Here is a 21,006-nt window from a genome sequence, read left to right as displayed (position 1 = left end):
ACACCTCAAAACACACAAATATTCTTAACCTTAGTAATAATAATAATTACAAATTAATAAATAGAAAACTAAATCAAATTGAAATAGTCAGTACCCTTAATTCTCAAAATAATATTTAATTTGTGAATAATAAAAGACGGTTTTTGAATCGGATCTGAGTGTTTTATGCTCGCTGTACCAAAATTACCCTTTCATCGACAGATGCTTCTATCTATATTTATTTATGCGGAATGAACGTTGGAACTCTTTATACGCAGTCAAACAAACCTATTTCTGAATAAAAAAGGCCGTATAGCCTCACAGTGAATACTCGAGTGACGAGTCTTGCAAGACAGTACAAAATTCACTCGGTAGCGGTCGGACGTGTTGAGCTTAAAGCTTATTTTTGTGCGTAACTTTGAAATTGTGTTTAACGTGTTGTGTTTTAATAATCATTGTTAAGTTTATGTGATTTGTCGTGGATGTTTCATGATCATTGGTGAGTTTTAAGAAAAATATGCAGCTTTTTGTGTGTTGCGTTTATTTGTCGTGTTAGATTATTTTTAACAAGGAAGATGTTTTAAAAACAACATTATTTTCTTGTTTCATAGTTTATTTTATGTATAATACAATTTTATCACCCAAGAGTCCGATAAAAAATAAAGCAGTGAAACTCGTTTAAAGATTTATTTTATAAAAAAATTAAATACATAATAGGATTGATGATGGAACGAATAAATTATAGTTATTAATAAAACTAAGGCAAGGCTGTTTTAAAAATTTTATATTCCAAAAAACTTGTTTATTATTGAGATGTATCCGAGGAATGTTAATGTATTAGTGTTTATTATACTTTAGTTTAAATATGCGTTTCTATGTTTCGACTCAATTGTTATATTTCTTGTTGTTGGCGCTCGTCAACCTCTATTTTCTAGTTTTCCGCTGTGTCCGCTGATAGGTCTTTATTCTTTAGCTACGTTAATAGATCGATGCAAGATTTGATATTTAAATTAGAAAAGGACATTTTAAAGTGTGGTTAGTTAATAAACGACTCTGAGTTTGCGTCATGACTGGTGCTTACCCAATTAACAGTTTTTGTCGATGATTCAAACACATTTTTTTGCGTCTTAGGATGGATATCGATTCGACATCCGGGTTCAACGCAAAGAATCGTCACTTATTTTTCATTCATATTTCCTTAATTCATCGGATTCATTACTCTAAAGTTAAGATATAGTCGAGACTTAGTCCCGTACGTCAATACCAATTACTAGTATTGGACACTGAAAATTTGGTTATTTCTTTAAAGTGGTTAGAACATCCGGAAAGCGTTCGCAAACAAAGTGAGGTCAGAACTGTTAATAGGTTTGGTGTTTATTATTTAAAGATTTAGGTAAAGATGCAATTCATCTTACCTATTAACTTACTTCGTGTAGAATAATAATAATAATACTTAAATTTTCCATTACTTTCTATTACTTTTGCTTTGTTTTGACATTTTGGATGGTATGGTAATCAACTCACATTAGTCTAAGATCCGACCGCGTGATTTATACGTTCATATGTTTGATTAATAAAATATAATTTTTATCGATATTTATAACTAAACCAATGCAGATCCGCAAAGGTGGCCATCCAAATTTGGCCGCAATTAATTTTAATTAAAATGTAATTAATTATTTATTTTTGAACAATTACGTTCACTTGTAATTGTTAAAAAATATATTTCATTAGAAAGAAATATACCTGAGATACCGAGAAAGTTCAAGGTGCCATCCCTCACTTGGCCGCAACCTAATGTCAGCCAGGTGTAAACAGGTATAATTTCGTTAAATATATACGTTCATAATGTATTATCATGTTATACATACCAAATTGAAGATTAATTCTTTTCCTACATGATGAGATATAGGTGCCTATGCAAAAATGCCCGCAAATAGTGACTGCCAACGATTAAAGATAAATAAAAGCGAGAGAAACTTAAGATAAACACCCCATGTCGAATAAAGATAGAGCATCCCAGCTGCTTGTCGTTTTTATGCTACTGCGCATGCGTCCATAGGCAAGGTGCTCAACTAAATACCGTACTGAATATTGCAATCATATCAATATTGTTTTAGTTGAATATAATTAAAAAAATATTGAAAACACTAGTTTGGTAGATTAATTATTATGACATATTATTTTTACTGCTCAATTTTTGGAGTATTTTAAACTCCAAGCAAATACGCGAGCTACTAGTTGAGCACCTTATCTATGGACGCATGCGCAGTAGCATAAAAACGACAAGCAGCTGGGATGCTCTATCTTTATTCGACATGGGGTGTTTATCTTAAGTTTCTCTCGCTTTTATTTATCTTTAATCGTTGGCAGTCACTATTTGCGGGCATTTTTGCATAGGCACCTATATCTCATCATGTAGGAAAAGAATTAATCTTCAATTTGGTATGTATAACATGATAATACATTATGAACGTATATATTTAACGAAATTATACCTGTTTACACCTGGCTGACATTAGGTTGCGGCCAAGTGAGGGATGGCACCTTGAACTTTCTCGGTATCTCAGGTATATTTCTTTCTAATGAAATATATTTTTTAACAATTACAAGTGAACGTAATTGTTCAAAAATAAATAATTAATTACATTTTAATTAAAATTAATTGCGGCCAAATTTGGATGGCCACCTTTGCGGATCTGCATTGGTTTAGTTATAAATATCGATAAAAATTATATTTTATTAATCAAACATATGAACGTATAAATCACGCGGTCGGATCTCGTACTACATAGGTCTTTTTAAATCGCTTTTGTTCTTTTTCTCTGTTATTTTTCATTTATCTAATTTCTCATATCATCATCCCATCTTGGCTTGTGCTTTTTTAAACATCCTATGGTTGCCTAAAAAAGCAAACCATTTATCTACTTGCTATAAAAGCTCATAACCGTAAAAACAATGTCCGCCCCTTGCCCCAATACATTTTTTTTTAAATTAAAGACAATTCACACCAATTGACCTAGTCCCATGCTAAGCTGGTGAAGCTTGTGTTATGGGTGCCACGGATATACATACATATTATAGATAGATAGACATATAAATACATATTTAAACACCCAAGACCTAAGCACAACACCAAATGCTCATCACATCGATGTTCGTCTCAGCCGGGGATCGAACCCGGGACCCATGGATTCGTAGTCAGGGGTACTAACCACTAGACCAATGAGTCGTCAAAATATACATTAAAAGTATTTGTGAACTAACTTGGTACAAACATATATGTAGTTACTTTTCGGCTGACACTTTCTAGGATCTATTAGAAGAATCTTTTATTATATAATCTATTGTAGAATATATTTTTTATAAACATTAAGTTTTCTGCTCTTCGGTCAGGTATTAGTATTAATAATTCTGCAAACATATTTTTTTTTCCATTTTGATTCTGTCCTAACGTACAGACAACTAAAACCAGATGTAGTCACTCCGAAGATCGAATCCTCACGATATGCAGTCGAATATACTTATCACTAAACTATTCGCCGAATGGCCGAACATCTAATATATAAAATTCTAGTGTCGCGGTGTTTGTGCTTAAACTCCTCCGAAACGGCTTGACTTCTAGTATAAGATTATATTTGCTATTATTTTTATTTTTTTTAAACATCAATTTTGACGTAGCTCAAACACTGTTTGACTGTAAGTTAATTATGGAGTTTCTTGCCAACTCTTCTCCAAATTAAACTGGCATTTGGAAGGGGCAACTAAGGTCACTTTTTTAAATATTTTAACTTGTAGTTTTGTCTTTCAAAAGTGCCTTTTTATGAGGCCTAATTGAAATAAATGGTTTGACTGATTTTGATAAAAATCATGGTTTCACAATAATTCTTACTTGCCCGCCATGGCCGACAAATATTATATTTTACTTGGATACGATTTATATAGAGTTTGGCTAATGAAAAAAGATAACGAAAAAGCGCGGCAAATTCAATTTTTTTTAGTATGGTATCCCTAAAAGTTTGATATATTTTGTGCATTAAACTTCCTTGATACTTGATTTTATTTTATTATTTTTTACATTGTTAGTAACTGTATTTCTATGAAATTAAATATTATACGTATTTAGTCTTTTACTATTGATACTTAAAATGACTACCATTGCATGGAAAACTAAAACTATATTTATTATAAAACACGACTTTATTCGGAATAATGAAAATCCAAAAAATCTATAAAACAAAGTTTAGGCTATTACACCTGTTATCTATTCGGAAAAAATATATAAGAGAAATAAAAATGAGTAATTGCGTGAAGTATCAAGACAATAAATCATACTAACCTAAGAAAGTCAATGACATTCTGTGTTGCCATCCGAAGCTTTTTAAATAATTCAATTATCTTATTTCATTAGCCAGACTCTAAAACCTTTTATTATTCTAGGTCATAGTAAACGCATTATTGATTACATTATTCCATAGATAGCACGAGAGTCTTGATGTTTATTTAAACGAGCTATTACTGATGAATTAATTATAAGTTAGGAAATGACTGAGCAACATTAAAGAGTCCACATTTCTTTGATATCTCCGCTCAGCTGTTTGTTCGATGCTACCTTTTCAATATCTACTGGAATTTAAATAGAATCAGTACGCAGGAGAGTACATAAACTAACAAATGAACTATTTAATGGGTTATTCAGATCGTGAAATCGAACCTGAGACCTCATGATCAGCAGTAGATCATGCTAATGCTAACAAATGTGTTGCTTATAGCCTTCAACGGTGTCGGCGCAATCAAATAAACAAATGAATGAACTATTTAGCTTTACGAAACATGCTTGTTTATAGTTATTTGGGGCAAATATAGGTCATCTCTGTTTTATTGGTTAATTCAATAAATGCGGTAGGGACCTTTACGGGGCCTTCTAACATTGGTGATTGGATATTATAATTCTACCGTAAAGGTAAACATAGTTATTTAAGGATAACAGAAAATTCTTTTTTAGTCGGTTCGCTTCCTTATTATTTTTTCATTGACAGTTCTTCTCTTCCGTTCTACGCCCTTGATTTGAGAAGTGGCACTAAATATAAAATTAGAAGCATTAATATGTATTTCTTAACTGACAAGTCATAAGTGTACAATGTGTTACCCATATGATTAAATTATTTTTGAATTTTGAATTTTTTGAATTTTAAGTGCCGGGTCCTAAATTTAATTACCAATAAATAATTAATAGGTGTTTTAGATAGGCAGACACAGGTTGGCTTTTGCCTTCTGTCTTAAAAACCATTAGTAATATCTTACACAGAAATACTTCGCAGAGGCGATGAGAACTCTGAGAAACTGGTCGTGACACAGAAGGCAAAAGATCACGTGGCCGTTCACCGACCAGTTGGACCGATCAAGTGAAAGACTCATGGTCCTCAACACTGTACACTGTCATAAGAGAGGCGCTGGACAGAAACTGGTGGAAACAGATAGTCCGCTCCATATGATTCCTTGTTGACCATCACGCTCAGACATGAGCTGCCGATTAAACAGAGAGAGACAGATCAATATGAATCTATATGATCTGATGTCTATGGACTGCGATGACTGCCCTTTTTGGGCGTCCCGCAGGCTCGTTTGCCCCCCTATTATATAAAAAAAATATGAATTGTAATTAAATGAAATTTCTGGAGGCGGATATAAAAATCTTCAAACAAAACTGTACCTCATTCTAAGCTAATGTCACAGGTTTTCTTTGTATGTATTAAAGTAGTCTACGCCAGGTTGCGTGTGTCGTAAAAAGCAGAAACGTCGCACACAAACATTACTTTTTTATATTATCTGTATAGCGCAGAATGGCTTTATTTTACCTAGAAATTGATAGTAGGTATATTTTTTTAAACCTTCTCGGGTTAATCGCAACTTTTTACATGCATCTGCGCATTTCCTGCCCCGAAGGGGGCACGGGTATCTAAAAGAGAGGGTCCTGGATCACTCTTACATCCTGCTGAGGCCTTAACAGCATAACTATTACACTAAAATCCTTATTCCACATTAGAATATCTTCTCTATTTTCTCCTCGTCTTCTGACCCTAGGATTCATCCTATCTCTGGTTCCGCTGTCTCTTTCTGTTCCCAGAATTCCATACCTTTTTATTGCCGACCATTTTTAGATAACGAAAAAGAAAAATATATATTTCTTTCGATGGGCTGCTTACACAAATCACGTTAAATATACGGCAGTTAATCTGGCACGCGTAATTGTATGTGTACAAGTGTGTAGCTCCCCTGTTTTGATACTGTGTCAGATTACATGTAATTAGCCAGTTAACTAAGCAGGAATAATTTATGTTTAGTTGACTTTTCATGTGCTTCAATATACCTTATTAAATAGACAGTTTAATATTTAATACCTTCACTAAAACAGTCGCGAACTTATCGCTAAGCTGAATAACCCTGCGTTCAGTATTTCATCAAGGGCGGATTGGATTCATGTCTGATACACCTGGAGAATCTTAATAAAAACTATACCACACAATGTTACGTCATTTTGTTTCTTGGTAAAAACATGGGTAAAGTTCTAATGACTTTGGCTGAGACCTTGGATGCCAGCCGTGATAAATGTTTTAATTTTGATTCTTATGAATCACTCTTGAATCGTCAATTATCGGTTAAAAAAACAATCTTTAGTATCTAAAATTGAATTGCTTAAGGAACTTAAATTAATTGGAAGAAATTACTTTTTTTTTTAATTTATTAAAAATTTTACGAAACTCAGTAGATTTTAAAATACGAGGGAAAATCTGAAATTAAAAAATAAGTAGGGCCTGGGCCCCACTTTGGGAAACACTGCGATACACGGTGTTCTATTATTTATCATTAATGTATGCTGTATTTTCAACCTTTAAAAATCGATTTTTACAAAAATGTCTCGGGAATATAAACTACGAAACGCTACTTTTAGGTAAAGTATTTAGTAGTGGTTAGGTTAGTTTAGGGGTTGGAACTCCAACCTGGGTAAAGAACTCCTCAGTCATTTATCTATTTATTACTTCCATCGGGTTGCCTTAAGTTCTTTTATTATTATTAAAGTGTTATTAATTCATACAATTACTATTAGTTGGGTTAGTGTAAGATTTAAACCTCCAAAGTTCGCCACGCGGCGCTCATAGCTCTCTTGCTTCCGTCAATGTTCCAGCCATTTGGAGCCAACAGGCATTCCTAAGATTTAAGTTGGTGGCTGGTAGATAGTACCGGTGACCCAACAGCTAGTGCTTTCCTCGCTCAACGAATAAGTATCGCAATACAGCGAAGAAATGCTGGTAAAAAAAGGTATACTGCCACAGGGACCAAACTTTTTAAATTTGTTTTAATTTTCTATTTAGTTCTAAAAATAGTGTTTAGTGTTCTATATGTATGGCTCCATTAGGGTAAAAGCCTCCTTTATATGTTTCCATTTCTATTTGTTTTAACCAACATTCATCCAGTTGTAACCCGCTAGTTCTAGTACGTCATACATTTGCTCCTATAAATCATTATGTTGTTTCAGTCCATCTTTTCCCGCGCCCTAGATATGACCAGCCCCTTCAGTTCTTTAGTAACATATATTTGCGATATTTGTTTTAAAATAAGTGCTGTTTGATGATTTGATATTTTAAAAGAGTACCGAGAGTTTTTTACGCCGGCTTTTTCTCTCGGCCTACACCCTCTGTCTTCTTTGCCGATGAGTAGGGATGCCTACAAATTCAAATTTAATGACGTGGAATAAGTGATACATGTATCTTATGTTCCATAATAAACATATTTTATTTTTTTATTTTATATTTCATTTTATTGATTGTTTATAATATTTTTCTCTCTTATTGACATGCCATTCGTAAATACAGCTGTATGAGAATAAACAAAATTGCGTAGATTCATTTGGTTTTATATAGTATTTTACGCCTGTTGAGGAAAAGCACTTACCAAACATTATCACTCTGTTTCGCCGTCAGATTACATTCGAAAAGCCTGCTTTTAATGGAGCTTTTATATGTTAATATTCTTAAATCTGTTGAATGAAATATGCCAAACATATTTTCAATATAAACAGAAGATGGAAATTATGTAAGTATTTAAAGTCGCTCCATATAAAAGTATGTGTTCAGTGGCTACTGGCTACAATTACAATTTAATAAGAAAAATATACGCGTTTCAATCTAGTAAATTGGTCTGTTTACTTAAGAGCAGTGTTGGCCTAGTGGCTTCAGCGTGCGACTCTCATAGCTGAGGTCGTAGGCTGAGCACCAATAGAATTTCTTTCTATGTGCGCATTTAAAATTTGCCCGAACGGTGAAGGAAAACATCGTGAGGAAACCGACATGTCTTAGGCCCAAAAAGTCGACGGCGTGTGTCAGGCACTGGAGGCTGATCACCTACTTGCCTAGATTTAAAAAATGATCATGAAACAGATTCAGAAATCCGAGACCTAAAGAGGTTGTAGCGCTACTGATTTATTTATTTACTTAAGATGATTTTTAATACAAACAAACTAAGAACTATTTAATACCAAGTATTTTAATTAAAATTTACACTCATGAAACATTTTAATTATACACGTCCGTATTGTATACAATTCTAAAGATGTCTGTCTTTTGAAAGTCATAAGCTATTACAAAAATCTCTTTTTACTTCGAGACGCTACTTAGTAGACGACTTATGAGACTCGAAGCGTGAATAGTAATAATTGCAAAGCTCATAACGCAGAATGAAGCTTGTTTTTGTATTGTGATACTGGCCACTAATAATTAGTTAGCTACAATTGTAAAAAGAAACAATGATACCACATTTGAATTTCGAATCTATATTGATTAGTCACTGTTTATATTGGCGCCAATATTATTTTTTGACTGGTGTGGGGTTCGCAAAATAAAGCAGTGTGTCAGCTATAATTAATGTTGTTTGCTAAGCTATATGCATACTTGTGTAAGTTGTGTCCAAATATATATCATATATCTACACGTAGAAAACGATTATTACATTAGCTAGCAACGGAACAGTGTTGGCCTAGTGGCTTCAGCGTGCGACTCTTATCCCTGAGGTCGTAGGTTCGATCTCCCGGCTGTGCACCAATGGACTTTCTTTCTAAGTCCGCATTTAAAATTGAACGAACGGTGAAGGAGAACATCGTGAGGAAACCGGCTTGCCTCAGACCCAAACAGCCGCCGGCGTGTATCAGGACCTACTTGCCTATTAGATTGATATATGATCATGAAACATGTACAGAAATCTGAGGCCCTGAACTAAAACGAAAATTCTATAAACGTATTTTTAGAGTCAAGTTTACGGCAGTATATAGTATGTATTACCATTACTACCCATGATTATCTTTATTACAATGTAATGTGACATGACACTGTAATGTTCTCCTTTAATTTTATTGTATACAATATTCTCACGCGTGTAACAATTTAATTGAATGACAACTTATAATTTGTGTAATTATTTTGTATGACTACGGATGTGGGTGACCAAATACACAAGAAAATAATAAATAGAACAGAAGATACGTATACAAAGACCACGGTTTGTTTTTGTGTAAAGGAAAGTTATGTTTTTGAAGTTTCAGTAAGAATGAAACTTCTTTTGGCGCGTTAGGGAAAAATGATGAGAGTAAATTTTTACGATGCGCGCGCACACTGTCACAAAAAACCGACACCCGCACACCGTCACAATAAACCGACACTCTGAAGTTAGCATAGTAAACATTTTAAAATAAAAAATGTTCATTTCTTTCAATAATTGTTTTGTGATATTTAAATAAACTTTATTTAACTAGATAATGCGTTATAATAAAACTTCTGTAATACTGTTTCAATGTATTAAATACCTTGTTTCTATTGTTAGTGTCGTTTTTTCTACGAACATAGAATAAGGCGAAAGATAACAATTTTAATAAGATTTTTATCTTGTTACGCCAAAGAAGAATAACTTCTAACGTAAGTATACTCAAGTATATAAGTCATAAGTTCACTCACATGTTTTTTATCTGATTTTGTTATGTACTATTCAAGTTCAAATCCTATGTATCTGCTACATAACTGTTACGAGAAGGAAAATATATAATCTCATATGTCTTGATTGGGTGTGACCTTTCACATGCATCACTTGAGGGGGTTCAATGCTACAGGTTAATGTAGATGTGGAACGATTGAATAAAAAAGAAGTCAAACCATTTAAACGGAATACAAAAATAATATTGATTGTTCAAATAATCTGTAATGGACAAATGGAGGGAATCAAAAAAGATTCTGCCAAATTTGTACTTGGTTTTCAATTGTGTAATCTCACAATATTTCTGTAATTTTTATTATAAGTTTTGGTAGTTTTTAACTAATATTTATTTATTTACACTTCGTTGCATAACAATATAAAAATTTAACATAATTAAATGTAAAGGAGGGCAACTGGCGGCCTTATCGCTTTCGAGCGATCTCTTCCAGGCAACCACTGTGTGAAAAGAAAAAAAATGTATTAAATTAGATAAGGTAGGCAAGATGTGCAAAAATACATATTACATATAGTTATTAAGAAAAACAAAACTAAACAGGAACAAAAAACAAACTAAAGGGAAAAATAAAATAAAAAATATAATATTAACCTTTTTCGTATTTAAATAATATGAAAGTTACCGATTAATTCACAGATTAAGGTAACTATTGAAAACGTTCTTCGGATATATTTTTATGTTCCCCATTTACCCAAGGAACGAGGTAAGGACAAATATTGTGATTAATATATCTTTCGTTTCGGCGGAATGATGCCCGTGAAAAACCTACTTTACAATTTTAGTTATTGCCTTTCGAAATTGCCTTAACGAAATATCTTACAACCTCCCTAATGAAAGTTTACGGGTAGGTTAACGGTTATAGATATTCTTTTATTGGGGTTAACAAGCCTTGATATTGTTCTTACCATTTCTATATACTACTAGCTCACCCGCTAACGTTGTTTTGCCATGTAAATTTTGTCTAGGAAACATTTTTTTAGTTTAATAAAAAATAGTGGTTGATCTTAGAGGGATGAAAATTAGGGGTTGTATGTATTTTGTATGTTGTATCATTAAAAAAAATGTCTAAAAAATTAAAAATTTTTTTTTGTAATAGACACCCCTTATCACTTAGGGGTTTAAATTATAGATAGTAGCCGATTCTCAGACTTACTGAATAAGCATAAAAGAATTTATTCGAATCCGTCGAGCCGTTTCGGAGGAGTATGGGAACGAACATTGTGACACGAGAATTTTATATAATAGACTAGCTGACCGGGCAAACGTCGTTTTGCCATGTATATCATTTATAATAAAAAATAGGGGTTGATCGTAGAGGGGTGAAAATTGAGGATTGTATGTATTTTTGTATGTTGTATCATAAAAAAATAGAAAAATAGAAAATTTTTGTCTAAAAACTAAATAAAAAAATTTAGGGGTGGACTACCCCTAACATTTAGGGGGATGAAAAATAGATGTTGGCCGATTCTCATAGATACCGGAGAAGCACAGAAAATTTCATCAAAATCGGTCAAGCCGTTTCGGAGGAGTATGGCAACGAAAACTGTGACACGAGAATTTTATATATTAGATTACGTAAAATGTTTTAACTTTAGTTATCATTAGATACGAATGACTGACTTTTGAACCGAATTAAAAACCTTTTTACAATTCAAAACTGTTTTGAAAGCTCAATGCAAAGTAATTTATTAAAATTATAAATTTCAAACATCCAAATTTTAATTTGTATTCGAATTTTTGTTTCTTTGAGCGCAAATAACAATTTAAGACAACTTACTTAAAGGACTTAGGAATTTGATTGCCCGGCCTTAACATTAAGCTTGAATAAAAGAAAATTATCAATAGATCTAGCTAGCTACTTGGTACTATATAACATATACTGTTAGTAATGTGTTAGGGCCGATTTACATTATCATTAGTGTTTAGGAGAATGCTTTAGGATAGTACTTTAGTTGAAACATGTAAACGCTACTTGCTTTAGTAAACGCTACGCTAAAGAACTTGCCTTTCAAGTTGTACTAAAGCACTCTCCTAAACACTAACATAATGTAAATCGGCCTTTAATAGTTTTCCTTATCTTTTAATTAAAGACAGTTTTTACGGACTTAAATGCCAATGCGAAAATTTAAAATTTTTTGGTACCGCGATAAAAATATCTTTATAATTAATTACTAGTATGATTTTACCGCGCAAAAAGAGAACTGTTTGTTGTGCTAAAGCAAATAAAGTGATTGCAGCATACACCTGCGCATTGTGAGCTTTGTTTCCTTGATTTAAGCAGAAAAAGTTTTTAAAAATATTTAAAAAACTTTCATGTAATAACGAACTTCAGTATAGTCATCTTAATCGCTTGATTTTTTTACCCATCTGCAATCAGCCTCTTGGCTTTCATAAGATTTTATAATATGATATAACTTTGTGTAAAAAGGCTTACTATAAAGTTAAGATTATCTAGTTGATAAAAGGGCCTGGGACTAGTGCTAGACAGGCTACTTCTAATTAATTTGCGATATTTATTTTGAACTAAGTGTTGTTTGATGATTTTCTATTTTAAAAGTACCGAGAGTTTTTTACGCCGGCTTTTTCTCTCGGACTGCACCCTCTGTTTTCTTTGCCGATAAGTAGGGATAAATAATTTAATGATATGGAATAAGTGATACCTGTATCTTGTGTTCCATAATAAACATTTTTTTTTACCGTTTGCCTTGTTTGTTACGTATAAGTATTCATGTTCGCCAGTCTAGATCCAATCAGTGTACTTATCGCTCGCAATAAATAATATATATTTGTATTTATACAACGATTTTTATTAAAGTAAGACAAAGGTAAGTAAGACTTCATCAGTCTTACATTGATCTAACAAGGCAATTAGGAAATGCAAATCCAATAATTTGTTTTCCCTCCGTAACTCGCAAACTATGAAACTGCGGCAAGTCTCGCTATTTCGACTGAAACACGCAGTCTGCAGTTTCCAAGAGGCACTAAGCTAGGGGGTTGACGTGTTGATCTTTTAATGTCTTCCTCGACATTGGTAATTCCCAAATAGATAGATAGAAACCGATTGAATTAAAACGATTTTTGTTTCGCTTGAATCAATCGCAAAAACATATTATACTGTAATGGTTCTCGATCAGGACTTGTACTTATATAAGTATAAATTAAAAGTACTAGGGATAGATCGAGATTAGATCATTAACGGAAGAAATACATTGTGATAGAAGTATGGTTGGACATCGTCAGGTCTTATTTGCGTATATTTATTTTAAAAAACGTAAAGTTAAGTAACACGTCTTAGTACGTGAAGAGCTGCTCGGAAAACACATTTGTTCTACTACTTTGACTATCATTTCCTTTGAATCGTTAGATCACCTTTACTCTTCCAATTCATGTAAAGATTATCCTCTGTTCTCATATATATACTAGCTGTCATGCGGTGCACTAGGCCGATTTTGGAGTCTATACGAAAACGTCAAGTAAGATTAAAAGATAAAAGTTATTTGTCGTTTATGTAACGTTTTGCGTTCCCGCATAGGCCTCCCCGTATAAAAGTAGTAGTAATAGAACCAACCCACTGGGGAGACAGCACTCTTATGGTAATACTCGTATATTACACTAGTTTACGTCACGCCTCGTTCGCCCGCTATACGTCTTAATAAGCTCTTTATCCCATCCATCAATGTTAATACCCTAATCAAGGTATAGTCAAATATACAATGCCACCAAATTGAGAAACCGGAATAAGTCGAGATAGAATGAGATACACGAAACATGACCCAAGAATTCGCTGGAGATTCTAAATATGATTACATAAGAGTAATACGGGAATGCACTTTCAGTAATATACACTCTGGCTTCGCACAGGTTGATAGATAGATGAGGATCACTTGACAGACTTTTTTGATGTTTTTTTAAACTATTTATTTTTCGGAGCGGGACCTCCTTAGTACCAGCTCCTTCCACTTGACCGTATTCGTCGACAAGAAATCCCTCTCCGAGCGGATTGATCCCTTGGCGTTGCGTAGAGATTGGGGGCTTTCTGCATCTTCTACCGCATTTACCATGGTGAGTGTGCAGATGAGTTGTTCGGATTAATACCTGCAGCTGAGTTTCATCATCAGACGTCGAGGCAGCATTCGAAATTCCACGCGTATCATCTCGACGTCCGTAAGTTCAACAACTGAGCGTTTGTTAATGCAAATTTTGCCGCGCACCACCACTGTGTGGAACCAGGTACCCACTGAAGTATTTCTGAACCAATTTGACTTTGGGTCCTTCAAAAAAAAGAGCATACCTGTTCTTAAAAGGCCGGCAAAGCACTCGCGAGCCCTCTGGCATTGAGAATGTCCATGTGCGGCGGTATCACTTAACATCAGGTGAACCTCCTGCCCGTTTGCCCCCCTGTTTTATAAGAAAAAAATCATATTTGTTATATTCTCGACTTGTTTTGTTGAACGGAAGATTTATATAAAGATAAAAGCGAGTATAAAAATATTACCGCCGTACTTTACGCCATTTACGAACAGTAATAAAAAACTGGAAACTGTCAGATAGGCTAGACTTTTGTCAGAAACCCATTGGGAATCCAACCCTAGACCTATTATTATACGATATCCACAGATATTAAAGATACTAAGATATAGAAATCATATCTAGGTTATGATTTCTGTAGCAATAATTCATAAGATACAATCCAAATAAATAATATTGACTCTCCCGAGTTTACTCAACAAAATTGCTTATCAAAATATAATGTGAAATACAAACTCGAAATGTAAGCAAATTGAATTGGGAACATCCTTTTAAGGTATCAAAGTTGAGATTTAAATTATGTATTTTGTATGCATTAGAGGTACTTAGAGGAATTATTCGTTGGTACGGTTTTCGGATCGTTTGCTTGGTTAGCCTGTCAGTGATTATTAACTTGTTGATGATTAATAACTATTTGCATGTTTATGGAAGAGCGATTCGAATCTTCAACGACCAGTCACTTTTTGTGCGACTTGATTCCTTGGCGTTGCATAGAGATGTAGGGTAGTTCTGCATCTTCTACCGCATTTACCATGGAGAGTGTTCAGAGGAGTTGTTCGGTCTAATACATGCAGCTGAGTTTCAACATCAAGGCAGAATACAAAATACTAATACCATCCGTATCACCTTGACGTGCGTCATTCTATAACTGAGCGTTTCTTAAGGCAGTTGCCGCGCACCACCACTATGTGGAACCAGCTGCCTACTGAAGCATTTTCGAACCAAACGACTTATGGTCCCTCAAGAATAGAGCATACAAATTATTTAAAGGCCGGCAACGCATTTGCGAGGCTTCTGTCAATGTGTGTGTCGACTTAACATCAGGAGAACCTCCTACCCATTTGCCAGCTATTACATAAAATGGATGTATGACTCAAACGCAAACGAAAAATATAACAACTTGTCGAAGAGTGATGCAACGTAGTGTACTAAATTTAAAACTAAAGGACAGGACCAATAATAATAACAGCTGCCCATTGAGGTATTTCCGAACCAATTCGACTTAGGCTCCTTCAAGAAAAGAGCGTACCGATTCCTGAAAGGCCGGCAACGCACTCGCGAGCCCTCTGGCATTGAGAGTGTCCATGGGCGGCGGTATCACTTAACATCAGGTGAGCCTCCTGCCCGTTTGCCCCCTGTTCTATAAAAAAAAAAAAAAAAAAAAACAGGATATGAAGTACAGAAATAAGAAAGAAAACTAAAATGATTGATGCACTACCCCATTGCAACGTGAAATGGGAATGGGCGGGCGTGAGGTGGAAAAGCCCAGCAGGGAAAAGAAAAAGAGGTCACCCTCTTACACGAGGTTATTGAAGTTTGTAGGGAAAATTGGGAGAAAAATGCTCAAGATAGAGAGAGATGGAGCCAGTTGGAGAAGGTACTCTTACTACTTGAAAATATAATATTTTTGTATCTTTTGTAAATATGGATGAATTCTGTATGTTTACTAAAGCAGATCTAGTGGTATTGTAGGTATTCTTCTTCTCGGCCACAAATCTGCCTGATCGTGTGCCCGTAGGGGCCCTATAAATAAAAAAAGTTCGTGCGTACAAAGTACACACGTCACAAGTGAAACTTCATTGGCAAACTAATTTTTAACTCTTGTTCATATTTATACAAATCTTAAACTTTAGATTTCCAGACTTAAAGGGAGGGAAAATGGAAGATATGTTAGGTATTTAATAAATTTACTTATTGTCATTAAAATATTAAAAGTGTCGAAAATTAATACAAATATTTTTTTTTTAATTTATTTCTTCAATAATAAAAAGACGTGGCAATTTAATTTACAATTCGTCATTTGAGATTTCAATAAATTATTTTGCATAAAATATAAAATACTAATATTTCATAAATTTTGTTTATGAAATTTTTATTTTAAAAATATAATTTCTTTAAGGTAATTCGCCCTTCTCACTCTCTCTCAATCGCTCTCTAAAACGCGGCACATCTTCGTGACGTTCAGTAAAATTTTACCCTCATGCGCCTAAAGTAGTTACATCAAAAACCCTTAGGTCGTGTCTTCAAATCCGGTTATACGTGAATTAATTTTTTAAGTGCCCAAAACTATTGTTCATAGGGTGAAGGAAAACAAGGGTAATTTTGCGAAACGTGTCCAAGGTTTAATTGACAGAATTCGTTTATTTCTTTCTCTCTCACAATGACCTTTAACAAATTACTTTTTGCATGTTATAAAAAGTTGTGGCCTAACGGTATTAAAATCGTTGCTTGATTGGTATAAAATTGCCGATTCAAATCATTATACAAAATTGAAAGAAAAAGTTCCCCGCAAAAACTAATTTATACGATGAAAGAGCGATGGAGACAATTTAGATTTATTAGCTGTTTAATGTTGAATATTTCGTTTAATATAATTTGTGAACAAAGACAAAATCTGCTTATCTTATTTATATTTTAAGGAATTTATAATTAAGTTTGTTATGGAAGAGCTGGGATTTCATTTGGGATTGGAGCTGGGAGCTGTAATCATATTTTTTTTATAGAACAGGAGGCAAACGGGCATGAAGCTCACCTAATGTTAAGTGATAACGTCGCCCATGGACACTCTCAACGTTAGAATGATCGCGAGTACGTTACCGGCCTTTTAAGATTTTTTATAAACTAAACTGGTAGGAGGCTCACGTGATGTTGATAGCTCTACCCATGGAGAATAATCTCCAAAAATTGCGTTACGTAATACTTGAACGGTTGTTGAAGTACTTTAATTTCTTTTTAATTTTTGCAAACATTTTACTATAAAAAACAGAAGGATGTCTGTATTCTACGGAAATTATTTTAGTGCACAATGTAAGTAATTCTCTTAAAAATTTTACCTCCCCTGAAATAGATAGCATCAACCATAAAGATAGTTTTAGTTTTAAGATTGTAATTCTACAAAATAAAAAGTTAATGTTACAGTTGAATAACGAAAAGTGTGGTGATAATAATAGATCCCTGTTTCACCAAGGTCAGAATATTCCCGCGAAACGAGTGATACTATTTATTCTATATTACGTTCTAAACTTTCGTCAAAATGTGCCGTCGGAATATTCGGTCGTCCGTTCTTATGTTTAAACAGTGAAACATTCCTAAACGCTTTTGCGCTTCAGTCTAATACTGTCAAATCTGTACTTTAATGAGTAATTCATCTAGAATTAATCATTAAAGTACATGAGTACATTTAGTTCTTTTTTAGCTATTTACACAAATACACAACACCAATGTTTAAATCGTCGAATAGGAAATAAGTTTTCATTTGATATGTATAATTATGTATGTACTTACTGTTAATACCTAATTACCTTCTTTTATTTTTCCTGAATAATATAGATTTTGCTTTTACGACTTAGTTCCCAGGGCAAGCGATAGAAAACTACTTATTCTGATTGATTTATACACGCTAAGCCGTAAGTAATGGGGAATTGTTTTTCTACTGGTTCGTTTTCCAACCAGAGAGATCCTATATTAGTCACGTGATTTACGGAAGATTATGCCTTTACATAATAACAAAAGCATTTGACAGCTATTGTGTGTCCATATACAAAAACTGAATCAGGGAAATCCGATCACAATTTTGTACACTTAGCCACCATTAATCATTCGCTTAATAGAATTCGCTGACTGCTCACGAACCTTTGTTAAATTGGACTGGATCGTAGATTTTCATTGAGTTGACGTTCTTAATATAACTATTTAAAGCTGGTATTTTAATTGACTACTAATTGGTATTCAAGTTATTATTTTCATACGTATTACAGGCAATTCCAACTTAATTAGTTTGTCTCTTGTCCAATTTTGTTGACGTAATGAATATAGTATATCAGTTTTAAATTGTTATACTATTTCATAGCAAAAATAACTAGCTGACCCGGCAAACGTTGTTTTGCCATGTATATTAATTCTAGGAAACATTTTTTTAGTTCATTAAAAATAACTATCTACTATAATAAAAAAATGGGGCTGATCGTAGAGGGATGAAAATTAAGGGTTGTATGTATTTTTTTATCCAGTATCATAAAAAAATAAATTTTGTCTAAAAAAATTAAAATGTAGGGGTGGGACCACCCCTAACATTTAGGGCATGAAAAAGATGTTGTCCTATTTGCAGACCTAAGCGATATGCACATAAGATTTCACGAAAATCGGTCGAGCCATTTCGGAGGAGTTTAATTACAAACACCGTAACACGAGAAGTTTATATAGATTAAACTTGTTGAATATTAAAAAAAATTTAATCAGTCAACACTGCATTGACTTTTAAAATTGTAAGCGTTTTGTGGCAAATCTAATAAAAACTATTAATTTTTAATTAGATTGCTGTGTTATTGATTTTGGTCTTAAGATTCTCAAACTTGTTTAAATAATAATACTTCTAAATTTCAATTAAACGATAAGGATAGGTCGGAGTACACTTAATAAAATGAAAGCCTATTTATAAATATTTAATTTATTATCAAGGCGACTAGAATTAAATAAAGGTTTGGAAATCTATTTCAAGTATTTAATTTAAATTGATGTAACAGTAATTATATGAGAAAGTTTCAAGGTCATTTTTAAGCACATGAATAAAATATCGGCTTTTGAAAATGAAACGTAAATGTTTAATTAAATAATTATTACGTAATGAACGTTACGTTAGAGATAATATAAATTAGCTTGTGATTATATTCTTATTTATATAAATTTGACGAATAAGTTAATGATCCTAATCCTTGGGATTGATTTGCTCCAGTTCAAACAATTTGTATGACACAAAACTTAGCGATTAAAAAGAGTGGCGGAAAGTTTCTCACAAGTTCTTCTTGCCCGCTCTACGCCCTTGACTTGCGAAGTGTTAATTTAAATTTACAATTAATTTAACTTCTGTTTTGACGTTCATAAGTGTACTTGTTTATCTATATGAATAAAGTTATTTTGAGTTTATTAATGAGTTTTCATATGCTTAGAATTATATAACTTTTATTATATATTCAAAATTTTCTTTACTTAGTAGACTAGAGGTAGTTAGACTATTTTTGGTAGTCAGAACGTGATTTTCATCTCATTAGTCAACTTAAATAAAAATTACAAGATGTTGTATTAAATATGACCTTAGTTAAATGACCTCAAAAGGTTCATCTTCAACAAAATATTTTTTGCTATAATCATAGAATTGATCACCCACCCACCTAAAATGTCTTGTCAAGTGGAATCCGAAGTAGACACCAGTCATTGCATAATGAGATCATCAAATTTTGCCCAACGGCGGGGTTTTTAGATTGCGTCAGATTTTCTACGATTTTATAAACAATTTTTGACAGATGTCATTACGAATAAGAGTGCTTAATGTCAAATCGAATTTATTGTTTTTATTTAAAAGATCATTCTTTGAGTCTTAGACTATATTGTGTATATTTTATAACGATGTTTTCCTTCGCCGTATGAGAAAGTAAAAAAATCTATTCGTTGCCTGGACGAGATTTGATGGCGTCCGACGTGTAAGTGATTGTGTGTTTAAATAAAATTTTGTTTAAATTACAAATAAATATTCATATCATTATATTAAAGATTAATTGATAGCAATAGATATCGCATGGTCAATATTGATACAGATACTGTTCTGAATTTTAAACAACAAATACACTAAATGCCACTCCTAACGAGTGACGAAACTTTTTAAATTGGATAAAAATAGCAAGCTAGAAAACGTATAAGTTCCCATTCTCGATTTAAAAGATGGGATTTTCTGAAAACATTAATAATTGATAGGAGTTCTCGACACACTGATCACAAGCTAACAAAGTTTCAGTGAAAAACTCTACTTGAGAGCTTTTGCAGAGGTTTAAAACCCGAGTCGTACTCTCCTGTGCTGTTTACTTTATTATCAAACTTAGAACGCGAAATGATGACGCATCCCATTTAATTGTGCTTAGTCAACAGTACCTCTGTCAGGAAAAAAATTGTCAAACTTTAATTATTTATTACTATTACAATAAAATAAAAATATATACATCCATCCTTCATCTTTCCAACCCTGCTCTAAATAAAGTAATATAAAGTAAAGTAAAAATTAATTTAATCATATAGGTAACATAATTTAGGTACACTTATGACTCGTCAGTAAAGAAATACATATTAATGCTACTAATTTTACATTTACTGCCAGTTCTCAAATCAAGGGCGTAGAACGGGAGAGAAGAACTGGCAATAAACTCTCCATCACTTTTTAATCGCCTTTTTTTCACACAACGTTTGTAAGGAGCTGCAGCCATTACACCATGTTACACATGATATATCAAGTAATAATAACAATATATTATATGTATATCAAGTGCTGGTGAGGCACAGCGAAATCATACACAAAATTGGTGACTGCTGAGGACCCTTTAAACAGTAGAACAATGCTCCGAGATCTGCAACAATTCGGGCACATACAAATCGCAATATGGGAGCAGGCCCATAAAGTATGTTCTACCCGATATATT

General features: G+C 33.2%; 1 protein-coding gene across 3 annotated transcripts in view; it reads left to right on the top strand.

Annotated features, from left to right (window-relative positions):
* Positions 1 to 324: 324 nt before the first annotated feature.
* The window catches only part of LOC125054285 (hemicentin-1-like), an 80,834-nt gene continuing 60,152 nt past the window's right edge, over positions 325 to 21,006 (top strand). For 2 of the 3 annotated variants that reach the window (XM_047656058.1, XM_047656067.1), the window contains exon 1: positions 326 to 478. The gene's annotated coding sequence lies outside the window, so the exon portion shown is untranslated. Of the gene's footprint in view, positions 479 to 21,006 lie in introns of all 3 variants that reach the window. The other variant, XM_047656077.1, reaches the window with a different exon arrangement.

The sequence above is a fragment of the Pieris napi genome, chromosome 1, assembly GCF_905475465.1.
Source record: "Pieris napi chromosome 1, ilPieNapi1.2, whole genome shotgun sequence".
Lineage (NCBI taxonomy): Eukaryota > Metazoa > Arthropoda > Insecta > Lepidoptera > Pieridae > Pieris > Pieris napi.
This window is presented reverse-complemented; position numbering and strand designations above follow the sequence as displayed.